Here is an 18,231-nt window from a genome sequence, read left to right on the forward strand (position 1 = left end):
GCCCTTTGGTTTTGGGCATCAGTATTTTTTTTTTCTGAGTTAGATACGGAGTGTAGTTTCTCTGCATTTTAGTGTGCCTGTCTCTCCTGTACATTAGAAGAGAACAGCAAAGAAAAAGTTTACAGAAGCGGTGTGCATGACGTGATCAGACCTTTGCTTCAAGTCAGAAGAAATCAGTCTGAATTGTGTGAAATGGCACAGTCTAAAGTGGCAAAAAAGCCAGAACATTCTAAAATGCTTAAAGAGTTAATGGCCTGGATGAAACATAATTTTGTCTCAAAGAATGAATTTGCACAGAGTCAATCGACTAAAAGGTCTAGAATGCAAGCTGAGTTTACACCTGAGGAAGATTAATCAGATGAGTTTGAATGTGAAGCTAAAGAGTCGTCAGAAGAATCTGGTGAACTAGAGGATGTCAGATCATTTAACTTAGAGCTTGTAGAAAACCTGCTGAAAAATATATACAAAGCCATGAATTTCAGGGAAGCGGCCTCCACCTCGGAAACCAGAGACCCCTTATACGAAGATAGAGATAAAAAAGGGAGAACCTTTCCGGTTAACAAGGTGGTTAGAGATATGATAAACAAGGAATGGACCAATATCGATAAGAGGTTTACCTTGGGGAATAGGGTAGAAAAAATGTACCCGTTTAAAGATGAAGAACTACTTGGGTGGTGTACCATGCCCAAGGTAGATGCAGCGGTGGCGGAAATTATATCAAAATCTACTATACCGGTTGAGGATGCTGCGGCATTTAAAGATGCCATGGACAGAAAAATTGAAAATTATTTCCGTAAAGTACACTCAGCTTCCGCAGGCTCCCTGAAAACCAACGTGGCAATGGCTTCAGTAGCTAGGGCTGTTCGACTTTGGGCCTCCAACTTGAGAACAGATGTGGAGGAGAAAATATCGAAGCAATACCTTCTAAAGAACTTAGAAGTTATGCAGAAAGCCATCGATTATATGTGCGAAGCCTCACTGGAGGGTGTGTCCTTTGCAGCCAAGGCTATGGCAGCTGGGGTAACGGGATGAAGAGCTTTGTGGCTTAAGCCTTGGAACGCGGATGCTAATTCGAAGAATAAACTCACAAATTTACCCTTTGAAGGCAAATTCCTCTTCGGGTCCAGACTAGACACTATGATACAGAGGATTTCAGGGGTAAAATCAGTTTGGTTACCTCAAGAAAAAAGGAATCGCTTCAATTTTCCTGCCTCATCTAAACAGGCCTATAGAGAGGCGAAGACTTACCGCCCTGGCAAAACTTATTACAAAAGAGGGAATGCTAATACCTCCAGGCAGTCCTTTCGACAGAATTTTCGTGGCCGATATCAATCAGAAAAAGATTGGGGCCAAAAGGGAAAATTATGACTATCTTCAAGTGAAGAAGATTGGGGCCAGACTAATGCTGTTCACAGAAAGTTGGAAAAAGATGATAAAGGACACCTGGGTGTTGAACATAATTCAGCAAGGCTACTGCATAGAATTCGAGAAAATACCCACCTGTCACAGATTCATGAAATCAAGAATACCAAAACTTTCAGAAGAGAGGAAAGCGCTGTTCTTAAAAATAGATCAGCTCCTACAGACGGGGGCCATAGAGATAGTACCAGAGAAGGAACGCAGGAAAGGTTTCTATTCAAATCTATTCCTGGTACGGAAACCGAATGGGACATTCAGAACAATTCTGGATTTAAGGGAGTTGAATGTATATATAAGACAGATAAAGTTCAAGATGGAGACCTTGAGTTCTATTGTGATGGGGATAAAGAGGGAAGACTACCTCGCATCAATAGATCTAAAGGATGCTTATTACCATATTCCGATCAATCGATAGTAAATTCCTGAGGTTTTCAGTAGCCAATCACCATTTTCAATTTACTTGTCTACCATTTGGACTGAAAACTTCACCAAGAGTTTTTACCAAAGTGTTAGTGACCGTGATTGCAGCATTAAGGATGCAGAAGATTCAAGTATGGCCCTACTTGGACGACCTACTCATTGCAGGAGAATCGTTAACAGAGGCAGAAACCAATGTGAATATGACCATAAACCTGTTGCAGTATCTAGGTTGGGTCATAAACAAAGAGAAGAGTCAGCTGCTACCGGTACAGAGAATACAGTTTTTAGGAGCTATGATAGACACTCAGCGGTTCTCAATTTCCCTTTCTCCAGAGAGATGCAGAAAGATACAAGACTTAGTCAATCTATTACTGCAAAAGGAGAGATTTCCTCTGATTATGGCCACCCAATTACTAGGTATGATGGCGTCTTGCATCAAAATCGTTCCTTGGGCGCAATGGAGAATAAGGAAACTCCAATGGCTACTCATTCCTCTACAAAAAAGAGGATATGGCGATCAACACCTGATCTCATTACATCAGGAAGTAAAGAAGGATCTACTATGGTGGCTACAAGGGCTAGAGTACAGGAAAACCAGTCTAAAAGAACCAGTGTTTCGAATAGTGACCACAGACGCCAGTCTCTTCGGATGGGGCGCCCATATCGAAGGGAGATCAGTCCAAGGTATATGGACGATAGAAGAGGCAAAGAACTCATCGAACATGAGGGAGTTACAAGCGGTATGGGAAGCAATAGGTTGTCTGAAAGGAGAAATAAGCAATTCCCATCTAAGAATTATGTCGGACAATGTTACTATGGTTTCCCATATAAACCATCAGGGGGGCACAAGAAGTATAAAACTGATGCACATGTCAGAAAAGATAATGTGTTGGGCAGAGCACAACCTAAGATCAATGACAGCGGTGTATATTCCAGGAAAAAGGAATACCCTGGCAGACTTCCTGAGTCGGGAAACAGTGTCCTCAGGAGAGTGGGAGTTGAACCAGGAAGTATTTTCCCAAATAGAAAGAAGATTTGGCAGCCCAGAAATAGACCTGATGGCAAGCTTTGGGAACAAGAAGGTGAACAGCTTCTTTTCAAAATCATTTCATCCACATGCCCTAGCAATAGATTCTCTTTCAGTGAAGTGGAGCTTCAAACTGGGGTACATATTCCCTCCCTTCCCTATGATAGGAAAGGTCCTGAAAAAGATGAGAGAAGACCAGGTAGAGGTGATAGCAATACTACCTTACTGGCCAAGAAGACCGTGGTTCGTCAATGTTCTGAAGATGGCACAAGTACAAGAACCTTGGCCTCTACCCGACAGAGTGGATCTACTACACCAGGGTCCGGTTTATCATTCAGAGCCCATGAAATTATCACTAAAGGCATGGAGATTGAACAGAAGATTCTGAAACGCCATAACTTGTCCTCCCAGATTATGGAAATGATGCTGAAGGCTAGAAAGGACATCTCGTCTCTAGTGTATTACAAGACATGGATCAAATTTATTGATTGGGGTCATTTCAGCGGTGACTTTTCCTCCATAACAACGGATAGGGTGTTACAGTTTCTTTATGAAGGTTTCCAGATGGGCCTTGCTCCTGCCACAATTAAATCACAGATATCAGCACTGGGGGTACTATTAGATAGATCCTTGGCGGAAGAAAAACTTATAAAGAGATTTAACAGAGCTATGAAACGGATTCAGCCACCAGTCAAGGCTATAGTGGCACCGTGGGATCTAAACCTGATGTTTTCGGTCCTAGCTAGATGTCCGTTTGAGCCTCTAACGGAATGTTCGTTGAAACTCTTAACTTGGAAAACAGTATTTTTAGTAGCAGTTACCTCTGCTAGAAGAGTGAGTGAGCTACAAGCTCTATGGATCGAAGAACCCTATCTGGTTATCTTCCCTGACAGAGTTGTGTTAAGGACTCACCCAGAATTTGTCCCAAAGGTGGTGTCAGCCTTCCACCTCAATCAGGAAATCATTCTGCCCAGTTTCTATCCTAAACCTGAGAATGAGGAACAACAAGCCTGGCCTACTTTGGATCTTGTCCGAGTGATTTCTAATTATCTGGAAAGAACTAAAGACTTTAGATCAACCAAACATCTGTTCGTTATTCCAGAAGGTGTCAGGAAAGGAAAGGAACCTGGGAAACAGACTATATCCAGATGGATAAGAGAGACTATTGTTACAGCCTATAAACAAGAAGGCAAGAAAGTACCTCCTATTGTACAGGCACATTCAACGCGGGCAGTGTCTACTTCCTGGGCAAATAAGGCCAAGGCGTCGGTGACTGAGATATGTAAAGCGGCCACCTGGTCGTCAGTACACACCTTTGTGAATCACTATGCTCTTGACGTTTCTCTAGCCCACTTTGGGAAGCATGTACTCCAAGAGGCGGTTTCCTGAATGCCTCTTTATAATAAAAGATTATTTTACATGCATATCACCCTCCCGTTTATTGTCTTGGGTATGTCCCAATGTATGGCTGCCATGGGGATCGTAGAAGAAAGAGTCGAATTATACTCACCGATAATTCCTTTTTCTTCCTAGAGATCCCATGGCAGCCACTGATTACCCTCCCTTGTATTATGATGTGTTTTCTCTAGGGACCATGAGACGGAGACACTCAAAAGATGCAGGGTAGGTGGCGGAGGGGTCCATTATACCCAAGGTGGGCGGTCCCAAGAGAAACCAATCCTGTCTGTTCTAGTGGGGGAAGGGAATATCCCAATGTATGGCTGCCATGGGATCTCTAGGAAGAAAAAGGAATTATCGGTGAGTATAATTCGACTCTATTTCTGTGCAGGGTAAATACTGCCTGCTTTATTTTTACACTGCCATATAGATATCCGTTTGATGTACACCCTCCCCCCCCCCCCCCCCCCCCCACACACACACACACTGAAATCTAACTCTCTCTGCATGTTACATCAACCCCACCTGCAGTACACATGGTTAGGAACATTGGGGCAGATGTATTAAGCCTGGCAAAGAGATAAACTGGAGATAAAGTAGAAGGAGATAACGTACCAGCCAATCAGCTGTGTTTGAAATATGACAGTTAGAAGCTGATTGGCATCTCCTTTCACTTTTTCTCCACTTTATCTCCAGTTCATCTCTTTGCCAGGCTTAATACATCTGCCCCAGTGTGCCAAAAATGTAGGGCATAGCTTTGTGGGAACATAATAGTTTCAAAGTACTGTATTGTCCGTTATTCACATTACACCACATAGTAGCACCACTTGTACCCATTGCTCTAGGCAGAGCCCCTGATACCCCTTTCAGATCGCATTTATAACCTGGGTTATTGCCAGGGGTTTAGTGTGAAAGGGTAGAACCCGGGATCAAAATACGTGCTGTACTGTGGTATTGGCTGTGCTCTGTATATAGTGACTGTGTATATAAGGGCACACTGCTGTGTGCTGCGCTGTAATCTGTGGTATTGGCTGTACTCTGTATATAGTTCCTGTGTATATAGGGGCATGCTGCTGGGTACGGTACTGTGGATTAGGCTGTGCTGTATATAGGGGCATGCTACTGTGTGCTGTGCTGTGGTATGGCTGTGCTCTGTATAAAGGGACTGTGTATATTGGGGAATGCTGATGTGTGTTGTACTGTACTGTGGTATTGGCTGTGCTCTGTATATAGTGATTGTGTATATTGGAGCACGCTGCTGTGTGCTGTGCTGTACTGTGGTATTGGCTGTGCTCTGTATATAGTGACTGTGTATATAGGGGCACGCTGCTGTGTGCTGTACTGTGGCATTGGCTGTGCTCTGTATTTAGTGACTGTGTATATAGGGGCACGCTGCTGTGTGCTGTACTGTGGCATTGGCTGTGCTCTGTATTTAGTGACTGTTTGTATGTATATAGGGGCACGCTGCTGTGTGCTGTACTGTACTGTTGTATTGGCTGTGCTCTGTATATAGTGACTGTATATAGGGGCACGCTGCTGTGTGCTGCGCTTCAATCTGTGGTATTGGCTGTGCTCTGTATATAGTTCCTGTGTATATAGGGGCATGGTGCTGTACTGTGGTATTGGCTGTGCTGTATAAAGTGACTGTGTATATAGGGGCATGCTACTGTGTACTGTACTGTGGTATTGGCTGTGTTCTGTGTATAGTGACTGTATATTGGGGCATGCTGCTGTGTGCTGTACTGTGGTATTGGCTGTGCTCTGTATATAGTGACTGTGTATATAAGGGCATGCTGCAGTGTCCTGTGCTGTACTGTGGTATTGGCTGTGCCCTGTATATAGTGACTGTGTATATAGGGGCACGCTGCAGTGTCCTGTGCTGTACTGTGGTATCGGCTGTGCCCTGTATATAGTGACTGTGTATATAGGGGCACGCTGCTGTGTTCTGTGCTGTACTGTGGTATCAACTGTGCTCTGTATATAGTGGCTGTGTATATAGGGGCATGCTGCTGTGTTCTGTGCTGTACTGTACTGTGGTATGGCAGTGCTCTGTATATAGTGACTGTATATATAGGAGCATGATTATATATATACATATACATTACACAGTACCACTTCTGTATTCCTGTAAAGTGGGTGTAATTATCAGTAAGTGCCACGGCACTGACAGCTGCACAGTACCACTTCTGTAATGCTGTATACTCCAGCCGCCCCATTGTTACTCTGGCCTGGTAGTGATCATTTGAGCATTTTATCCTGAAGTGGTACTGTGCAATTGCCAGTGACAGATACAAGAATTACACCCATTGCACATGATTACAGGAAGTCGTACTGTGCAACTGTCAGTGACAGATACTGAGAATTACACCCATTGCACATGATTACAGAAGTGGTACTGTGCAATTATCAGTGACATATACTGAGAATTACATCCATTGCACATGATTATACAAGTGGTACTGTGCAATTAGCAGTGACACATACTGAGAATTACATCCATTGCACATGAATACAAAAGTGGTACTGTGCAACTGTCAGTGACAGATACTGAGAATTACACCCATTGCACAATATTAAAGAAGTGGTACTGTGTAATTGTCAATGACCGATACTAAGGGCAGGACCTTTATTACAAAATGTACTTAACTTTCCCCCAGTTGTATAATTATAGTAAGAGAATAATATTATATATTAAATAATGATTAAGGGACAATGTTATATTTTATGCTAATGGGGCAATAAAAGTCTTTATGATGGGAGCAACATTTAATATTTTATTATGTGACAGTCATTTATATATTGGTAATATAATAATGATTGCCCACATTAGTAATCAATAAAAAGTGCCCCAATAATCTAATAAAGTATTGCTACCTTTGATTATATTGAAATATACTTATATAGTATATTTCAATATTTTTGTGTCAGTGGTAGCACACCCCTAACAAATATAAAGTACAAGTCTTCTGACTCACTTCCGGTGAGCGGGATGCCTAGTGCAGCCGCGTTTTAGAGCAGCTCCCTGCAGCCGAGGACCTAATCCATCACCATCGCCTCTCAAATACACCTTGGCTGCTTATAAACTGCACCTTTACAAACTTCACGCTGTGCTGGTCACGCGGATACCCCTTCGGAGCCCAGGGAGCAACAAAAACACCGGAGTCTAGCCTTTAAGTAAAAGGCCTGCATGACCGCCCACGTTTGGGCGCGAAAACCGGCGCCATACATCGGGCGTCGCACACTGGACACCAACTACAAACCGCATTAAAAAAACTCACCACGGGTCCGTCAGGTGAGATCTGAAAGGACCAAGTGTGCTGAATAACCTGCGGTGTTGGAGGAGAGACTGCGCCCCTGACCGGAGCGACCTGACGACAGCGCAACCTGCACCTATTGAACCGTGAGGGACCCCCTGGAAGGAGCGATACACGGGAGACGCCACAGAGCGGACTTGCCCCGCATCCCTCCCGGCAAGCGACACCTCTACTCTGCCTCACCTCCGCTTTCCCGTCACAGCCGGAGACCTGCAGCCGCCTGCCTGCTTGGGGAGCTCCCTCTGCGGGCGGAGGATCTCCCTTCATGCGGCGGTCGGCGGCGCTGAAGTGACGAGGAGGACGGGAATCTCCGCCAGCCCCGCCGAGTGACGCAGCGCCCGGGAGAAGTCTGGAAACGCTGGGAACCTAAGGTGAAAACACTAAGCCTGGCTTGGGTGAGTGCCTCTGGGGACTGGGGAGCTGTGACCTGCTAAAGGCAGGACGCCTTGGAGATAAACATTAATCGCTAAGAGGCTGCTTTACACATAGCCCCCTAACATTACAGTGCCTAATCTGGGGTCACCATAAAGAACACTGGACGTGGGGACACTACCTGGGACTACTGGGGTGGATGCAGCCTAACTGGGGACTGCACTGATAAAGTCACATGCTGTGATAATACCCAGTGTAACTGTGTACCCCTATCCACTGCTGTGGATCCCCATATAGAGGGAATATCATTTGAAATAGCACTTGTGGACTACCCTACTCTCTGCCTGGACCACATACACTCCGAGGAGTGGCCGCTTGTTTCACCCCCAACTCCAATACCCCCCTAGCTCACGGTTCCACAACAGAACTGTACTCCCATACAAATATTGGAACATTGCTGATACTCTCTAGCAGATCACTGGATAAAGAGCTTATTGCTAAGGAACTCCAGGAAAGATTTTTACCAGAGCTACGCTGAACCCGGATAAAAACAGTGACCAGATACTGGGATGTCACACATGACTCAAGGTTTCTAGTACCTATTGCTCTAATACGGTTCCCAAGGCTAAAACTCTCTATACTACGGTTTATAAGTTTGCAACTTTACATATATAGAGATCACCTATTCAGATATCATTGTTTTTGCTCCTTAAAGTTGTGTTTTAGATTAATTGCTATAAACTAAATGTGTGTTCTCTGATAAATCATCTCAGTTAGACAGTTTGTGACACAACACCAACTGCTGAAATCCAGCAAGTATCTGTCATAAACTGACTACATACCTGATATAGGCCACTAAGCCGACTAAGGTTTTTTTTTTTTTTTTTTTTATGCTCCTTAATGACTCTATTATAGCTGCAGATAATACCGTATAAATTACTAGCATAAATAGGTCTGACAAGTGTTTAAGACTCTGTTAGCTAATACTTAACATTTAACTACGTTTTCTTGGGAAATATTCCTATTGATAATGTAACACTGACACCTAGTGGTGAATTATCACACTACCATTATTTGATTCTGGCTAAACGCAGCTGAAGTGTTTCAGAGACACATAAATATGCTTCTTTGATTTTTCAACCAATATTTCACCTGGGACAAATATCGTGCTTGCTCTCCTAAATATCATTGGGATATACTGCAGCTATTTGACCGATAGCGACAAATCACCCACATAATTCCTGCCCTTAGGGTATGGACAAATTTATTGAAAAAAACATGCCCGCTAAACAAATCGCTAATGCTGGCAAGCCAGGGCGAAACAAGGGTATAAACCAAAAATCTGGCCCTTCTTCCCCTAGTAGTGCTCATGAGGATTCCTCCGATCTTTCCGAAGGAAGACCTCCCACCCTTACAGCTAAAGAAATTTATGATTTTATGATGCCACTCTTAGATCAAAGGTTTAATACTCTACAGGCTAGTGTGGATGCGGGACTGGCACGTATTGAAGCTAATGCCACTCGCATCACTGCTCTAGAATCCCGAATTAGCGATGTAGAGGATGATCTGCAGAAATATCGTGATGAAACGGCTCCTCAGGAGGGGTTCGTACAGCAACTGCAGGAAAAGCTAGAGGATCTAGAAAACAGATCACGCAGAAACAACCTGCGCTTTATTGGTATCCCAGAATCCATCACGGGTACAGCCCTTATATCTCTCCTAAGTGTGGAACTACCTAGGGCTCTAGGCATCACAGATACTACTGATATACCCCACATAGAGAGAGCACATAGATTGGGCCCAATAAGAGACGACACCACCAATCGCTCAAGACCGGTAATTGCCCGCTATTTAGATTATAGAAGGAAGGAGAATATCCTGGCGGCATACCGCAAAATCAAAGATTTTAGAATGGGTGAACAAAGAGTCTTGATATTTCAAGATTTTTCAGTGGCAGTTGCTCAAAAGCGTAAGGAATTTTCTGAAGTATGCACATACCTATACAGGCATAATGTGAGATTTGCCCTTCTATACCCCGCAAAACTGAGGGTAATGGAAAATGGTGCCCCACTATTCTTTAATGATCCAGAGGAGGCGAAATCTCACTTTATGCAAGACAGGTCGCCTAGGCGATCCCCTAACAGATGAAACTCATCTTAAAAACAAGCACTCATTATCCGATACACTAATCCCCCAGGACGAAATTAATGAAGCTTATGTACACACATTTGCTTGAACTCCTTATTTACCTTAGTTCACAAGTTACAAGTGCGCACCCCTTAAACAGGATGGTGCCCACAGTTCTGTTTTGGATGTTATGGAAAAATTTAGAAAATGTTTTTGTGAGACATTGTATGTTTATTATTGAATTGTTTAGATTATTGAGACTACTATCCAACCGTCAACCTTTGATGCCTCTTCTCTTGCTTTCTTGGTATCGCTCTACAACCCCACTGACCCTTTCTACTCCGTACATGGAACGAGACCCATGCCTCCCTCAACTGATTGCAATTTGGAAGACTCTCAGCTGCAGTGCCTCTGGGACGGGTGAGTAGCCATGCCGTCACCTAATCTCACCAATACACTACCCCCTAAACCCCTGACCCTTATCTCATGGAATGTTGGAGGCTTACGCAGCCCCATCAAAAGAAAGCGGGTTACCACCCGCCTTAAACGTTTTAACCCCGACATAATCTTACTACAAGAAACACACTGGACACCTGAAGACCCAGCCACACTAAAAGCCCCATGGATTGGTTCATGCCTCTCTGCGTCTTTTCATAGAAAGGCCAGAGGTGTAGCGATCCTGTTTAAAAAAGATCTACCCATATCCATTTTAGAGGAAACCACAGACCCCGAAGGACGATACATAATCCTAGACATTGAAGTTTACAATACCAAATATACCCTGATCAATTTATATGCCCCTAACGTCAACACCCACACATACATCCAAGACTTCGAACACATCCTTCAAAACAAGGCCAAATATCCAATAATTTTGGGTGGCGACTTCAACATGGTAGAAGACCCAACAATTGATAGAACCCCATGTGTACCCAGGACCACAGACTTCCAAAGCCGGTTTTTATTATCCCTAAACACAAATTTAGGATTAACCGATCCTTGGAGACTACTGAATCCAACGGATAGAACACATACGCATCTATCACTAGCACATAACTCACTCTCCCGTATCGACAAGTTCCTAATAGCTAATGAATTAATAACCGATGTATGTAGAACTGATATTTATGACATAATAATCTCCGACCATGCCCCAATTATGGTGGCTCTAAACCATTCACATATGCACCCGACAGACCATATTTGGAGATTCCCCTCATATCTATCTAATTCAGATGACTTCAAATCATACCTAACATACAATTGGACAAATTACGTGGATGACAACCTAGCCTATTGGGACCGCCCGGACATCTTCTGGGAGGCCTCAAAGGCAGTTATGCGAGGCCATATAATTGGCTATGTTGCCAAAAAGAAAAAAGAGGCTAAAATTAAACACGACACCCTCAATAGAGAGATGACAGCAGCTTTCCATGCTTACTCAACTAACCCTTCCGACTCCACCTTTCTACCATATAAACAAGCTAGACAACTATTTGAAACCTACTTAGCTACCCAAGCAAAACACTCAATAGATTATACTAGGAACAGATTCTACAGATGGGGAGACAAAGCCGGCAAATTACTAGCGATGGTATCGAAACCACCCAAACGACGTAACATCATTACCTCGCTAAAGCACCCAATAAACGGGAAAATTTTAACTAAAGCCTCCGAAATTGCCTCTCAATTTCAAACCTACTTTGAAAACTTATTTGCCTCATCACCTGTAGACCCTGTTGCTCAGGAAGCTATATTACCCATGGAAGTTCTCCCCCCCCCTCACACCTGACCAAAAATCGGCCCTCACTGGAAACATTACAATGGAGGAAATTAACCTCGTTATATCTAAACTACCTAATGGTAAATCCCCGGGACCAGATGGATTTTCGGGAGAATATTATCGCATGCTACAGACTCAAATTGCCCCTACCTTATAAGAATTATTCCAAAACATATATAAAGATAAAATCCAATCCCCCCTTTTTAATGAGGCTCACATAACACTCATACCTAAACCGGACAGAGACCCCACCTTACTACCTTCATATAGACCCATAAGCCTCTTGAATGTAGACTATAAACTATTAACTAAAATAATGGCCCTACGACTTCAAACTATCTTACCTGACATACTCACCCCCTCACAAATGGGGTTTGTACAGGGAAGACACTCAATTAAAGCCGTCTGTGCGGCACTAGCAGCAATCATCTCCTCCCATGACTCCCCTCGATCTCGAAACATGCTTTTGAGCTTGGATGCGAACAAAGCATTCAATATGGTATTATGGCCACATCTATTCTTTGTCCTGGAAAAAAGGGGGTTTGACCCGGAATTTATAGCCTTCATCCATACTATCTATCAAAACCCATCAGCCTCACTACTGATCAACGGCTGCAAAGGACCCCGTTTCTATTTAGAAAAAGGGACCCGCCAAGGCTGCCCCCTATCGCCCCTGCTATTTAACATTGCTTTGGACCCCATTCTGCGCACACTACATAACTGGCCGGACTTTAAAGGCATAAAAATAGGCACACAAGAACTGAAACTATCGGCTTTCGCCGATGACATCCTCCTCTACGTAACCAACCCGGAAACTACCTTGCCCCCAATTCTAGACAAACTAACCGCCTTCGAGCCTATAACTGGATTTAGTATTAATATTGACAAATCCAAAGCCATGCTCTTGTATGGACCCAATACCCCTCCCACGTGGGCAAGCCAACTCACATTAAAATGGCAGACCTCACATATCCCATATTTAGGGGTTTCTATACCCCGCAACCCTGCAAACCTATACACATTAAATGTCACCAAAGCTATTACCACCCTAAACAACGATATCACCAGATGGGAACGTCTCTCACTCTCATACCTAGGAAGAGCCAACCTATTAAAAATGGTAGCAATTCCTAGATTACTTTACCCCTTACAAATACTCCCTGTATTACTAACAAAAAAAGACACCCAACATATCACAACGCTCTTTCGCAAATTTATCTGGAAAAATGGACGTGCCCGTATAGCCATGAGAAAACTTATACAACCAACATTTAACGGAGGCATAAATTTCCCTGATATCACCACATATAACTATGCAGCTCTACTTCGACATTTACGAGACTGGTTACACAACAGCTCTGTCTACACCAATACAACATTAGACCAAGGATCCTTAGGCAACACCAGTCTAATTGGCTTTTTACACCAACACGACCAGGAAATACCCGAAAATTTGAAACTCAATCCCCTCTTATGGACTACTAGGAAAATATGGCATATACTGCGACACGCAGCAGGTTTGAACCAATACCACTCCCTATATCTACCCCTCCTAAATAACCCGGCATTCTTAGACGGCATGGCTGCTCACCCCTTCACGGCTTGGAAGCTGGCAGGTATCACCTCGGTAGGGTCGCTGGTAATGAAAGAAGAGAAGCGCCCACTACGTTTCTCCGAACTATCAGCTCAACACACTATGGTCAGTCCATACCCACTGGCATTTATACAGGCTAGGTTCTATGTATCGCATGTTATTAATCACTTTTCGAATGCTGACTGGACTAATACCCTAGATACCATGTTGTCCTACTCAGTTCCAACCTCTAAAGCTGTATCCATACATTACACCTATTTAAGAAAAATCATTGATCACTCAACAATAAAAGGGGGAATGTCCACTTGGCTGACACACTTTCCCTCACTAGATATAGCACAATTACAAAAGGGTCTTCTTTACTCTCGACAGACTCTTAAGGCCAGCATGTACACACAACTTTTTCTTAATGTATACCATAACACATACCTATCCCCTATTAGAAGATACCATATAGGAACTTCCAATGCTCATACCTGCCCAAAATGCCACATGGAAAAAGCAGATAACTATCACTGTCTGTGGGCTTGCCCAATAATCCGCTACTTTTGGCTTTTGGTTAAACGTTATGCAGAGGCCAAATTAGTTACGTTTGTCCCTATGAACCCAGAATGGGCGATATTGGGCATATTTGACCCGAACCTTCGCATAACGAAAGAAAGCAAAAAACTCTTATTGGCCTTGAGTGCTGCGGGAAGAAAAACTATCCTCCAGAGTTGGACCGATCATACCCCCCCACAATTTCCCTTATTTTTAGCAAAACTCCACTTCTTATTCAGAATGGACTGGATAGAAGCTACTATCGATAGAAATAAATATGTAGAAAAGTTCTTCCTCCTATGGGATTCTTACATACCTACCCTACCTCCCAATACAAGAAGAATGATACATACTAGTTTAAAATCGACCACTTGGTATCTTACTAGGATAGCTGCTCAAGACCCCCCTGTCCCCCTTGATTAACAATTGCCTAAACCACCAACTAACTTGTTACCAGGATTGTTTACATAAAATGTAAGACGGTTGGATTAATAACGTCAGACTTATGTACTTTGTTTAAACATTTTATTACATATAATGCATTGTACAACATTTACTGTATACTATGTGCAAATATATGCAATGTCTCAATAAAAAAGTTTTGAAAAAAAAAAAAAAGTACAAGTCTTCTGTAATTATAATAACAGGGGGTCACAATTGGTACCAACAATCACAATATTAAATCCTGTGCGGCAGATTCCCCTACCCGGTTCTCTACCTTTGATTATATATTTATTTTTCCCCCCAATATATAAATTAAATAATATTGCCCCCATGGTATAAATAATGTTTCCTTAGCAGCATATAATTGCGCACAAAAAAGAGGGTGGGGTCACAGCTCATAGGGGCAGGTTCACGGCTCATGGGGTAGTCATGGGTCTACGCCCTCATAGTAAATGTATTGTACCTACTTTTTGCTGCTTTTGCCAATTGTAAAACCACTACAAATATTCCTATGTTTTATCAGTATAAAGAGGCAGCTGGATGACGGTGTTATGTTATAGTTAGAAGTCACTGAGATATATACAGTAATACCCACTAACATTAACTAACTGCATAGCGGCCATCTTGTCCAATGACATCATTATGACATCACAGTTGCTCTGACAGAAGATTTTCTACCGGCATCAGGAGAGGAAGCTGATATTTTCTCTTGTGCTTCAGCTCTAACTTTTTGGCTGTTACCTATATAATACAGCTGACATTATGGGCTGCATGTGCAGTAAACTGTGCATCCCTGCACCCAGCAGGAAGGTAAGTGTGCTGTTATATTTATGGGTTGTACTTTGCACATACAGAGAATTATCATAGGCCGCCATAGGGGGAGCTCAGCCGATATTGGGAGTTTCTGGGCAGATATGGTGGTGATTTGTCCAGTTCTGTAGCCTAAATATGGGGGGATAGGTATATTGTATTGTTATTCTCAATGTGCACACATTTCCACTTTAACTTAAGTTGTTTTTTTCATGTATTGAACATCCATGTAACAAAAAGGGTAACGCTGCTCTTCAACTCTATGGGGGGAATTACTGGTGACCAGTACACGGGTAGGTGGTGCTCTCTGTATGTAGTATTAGGGGTACATGGTAGGCGGATGCACCTTCTCCTTTGCACTGTATAGGTGACCCAGGGTCCTACTCATGTGGGTCTTCTGGTAACAATCATATAGGGACACATAGTGGTATGGGGGTACAATACATACGGGTGTCTCAGTAACATGGGCACAGACTCATTTACCAGAACAATGGGGATTTATTACGCTCCCTCAGGTCCGCCCCAGCACAGGGCCTGAGATGTAATACTTACACCATTATGTACATCTCCTACACCCTCCCCTGCACAATTCCCAGGCAGCAGTGTCTTCTAATGTGGGCATGTTGTGTAGTAACACTCACATTTCACCATTAACCTCACAGGCTCTCACATTATCAGTACTGAGGTGTCCGTGTCCATCCCCCCCCCCCCCGCTTTGCTGGACTTTGTGGTACTGCAGCACTTCTACTGCTGTCGTACATGTAGGTTCCCCCTGGAGACCCCCTCTAACCTTTTTTGGCTCCCAGCGCCTTTCTCCTGCTAGTAGCTGCCTCCTGCCAGACTCTAACTGCCACTAACTGCCCATGCCACTTGGTGACCAGTGTTGCCAGACAAATACACGGGTCCCAGGTGTCAGAGCTAATGCCAACTGTCTGTTATTATGGGGGCGATTCTCTAACACAGAAATGCGGTAAAAACCCCGTTGTCAAGGTTTTTACCGCATTTCTGTATGCTGTATTGTGCCTCTGCAGTGGCAGCTCTGCGGAGGGAATCACCAGCAAAAGCTGGCGATTCCCTGCAGAAGCCTATGGGCTTCTTACCGCAGCGCTGTTTGAGGGATCTGTCACGGATCCCTCCCAGCATGCCCTGCGGGCCGGCGCGTCACTCTGCGCATGCGCAGATGGACTCCCGGGTCACAGACCCGGAAGTCCAGTGCCGTGGCTGCATCGCAAGGGACAGCTCTTATCGCAAGAGCTGTCCCTTGCGTTAATAGCTGCATATGTTACAGCATATGCCGTTATTAATAATGTGATGCCCGGCGAAGGGGGGCTGCGGATGTTACAACATCCCGCCCTATGTCCGATGAGTAGTCAAGTTTAGCCCCAGAACCTGTGTTAAAAATATATTGATTGCTCATTGGATGTAATGACAGTTGGTATGAACTCTGACCCCTGGGACCTGTGTAATTCATATGTGCGCTTATTAAAGGGATGATCTGGCACCCCTGCTGGTGACCCTCATACCAGGGGAAACGCAGGATGTAAGAGGGGGGTTTCTCCCAACATGACCCATTCCAGGAGGGACACAATGCTCTGCTCCTGTGCTTCCCTCTGATATTATAATTGCCGTCACCTGTGTTTAACTAGTTACTTGTTAAGGTGATAGCAATCCTAAAATAAGTAGGCATGGCCAACAACCATCGATGATTCATAGTCATTGATGGTTTCTGGATGATGTTGAATAAAACATTTTTGCCATCAATGGGGGAGAATCAGATGTTTGCCTTCATCGATGGTGCAACATAACACCTGTGATGCCCTGCCCCTGGAACTGATTGGCATATGAGCCAGTCTGTCACATAAAAGGGATGACCATCGGTTGGTGAAGCCACAATTACACTCTGTAGATGGCTACCATCGATGACTACATGCAATATCACCATCGATGGCAACCACACCGATGGTCATCCCTAATTCATACCTCCCAACTGTCACGATTACAGCGGGACAGTCCCGATTTTCGGGTCCTGTCTCGCTGTCCCACCCGCGGCAGGCATTGTCCCGCTGCGGGGGGTGGCAGTTGGGAGACCCCCCAATCTAATAGAATAGACGCTGTGCGCATGCGCACAGCGTCTATTCTCGTATGAAAATGAGGTTGCGGCTAATTAGCATAAGCCACGTCCTCATTTGCATACACCCCGCCCCCTTTTCGGGCGCTCGCGCAGTGTCCCTATTTCCCCAACACAGAAGTTGGGAGGTATGCTAATTAAGAGAGAAGTCCTAGAAAAGAGCATTTTGTCAATTCTGGAGTAAGTCAAGTTGGAAGGTATGTAATTATATATATATATATATATATATATATATATATATATATATACACATATACCAAATAAATGGCGTCACTCACCAGTCTGTTTTTCTCAGTCAACAGAGTTTATTCAGGCAGCATGGCAGAGGGTGCAGGGCATCTACGTTTCAGTCCTCCTCTGGGACCTTTGTCAAGATAACATGTGGATGGCATTGCCTCTCTATTTATAGTAGACATGACCCGGAAGTACTGGCTGCATTGTGATTACTGTGCCTCAAGTTAAGAGCCAATACACAGCAATAAATAATGTATCAGTGTTGCCAGTCATATGAAGCATATATATATATATATATATATATATATATATATATATATATATACACAAAAGAGCGATGGCAGCACTCCCAGGGCTTGTAGTGCCACCATCGCTCTTTCGTATGTATTTGGTGTGACATCACCTAGGAAGGCACCCAGGCACCTACATCTATACACCACAGGAGTGCCGAATCATTGGATTATATATATATACACAGTATATATATATATATATATATATATATATATATATTGCCATCAATGGGGAGAATCAGATGTTTGCCTTCATCGATGGTGCAATATAACTCCTGTTATGTCCTGTCCCTGGAACTGATTGGCCCATGAGCTAGTCTGTCTGGAG

The sequence above is a fragment of the Crinia signifera genome, chromosome 2 (assembly GCF_055691185.1).
Source record: "Crinia signifera chromosome 2, ASM5569118v1, whole genome shotgun sequence".
Lineage (NCBI taxonomy): Eukaryota > Metazoa > Chordata > Amphibia > Anura > Myobatrachidae > Crinia > Crinia signifera.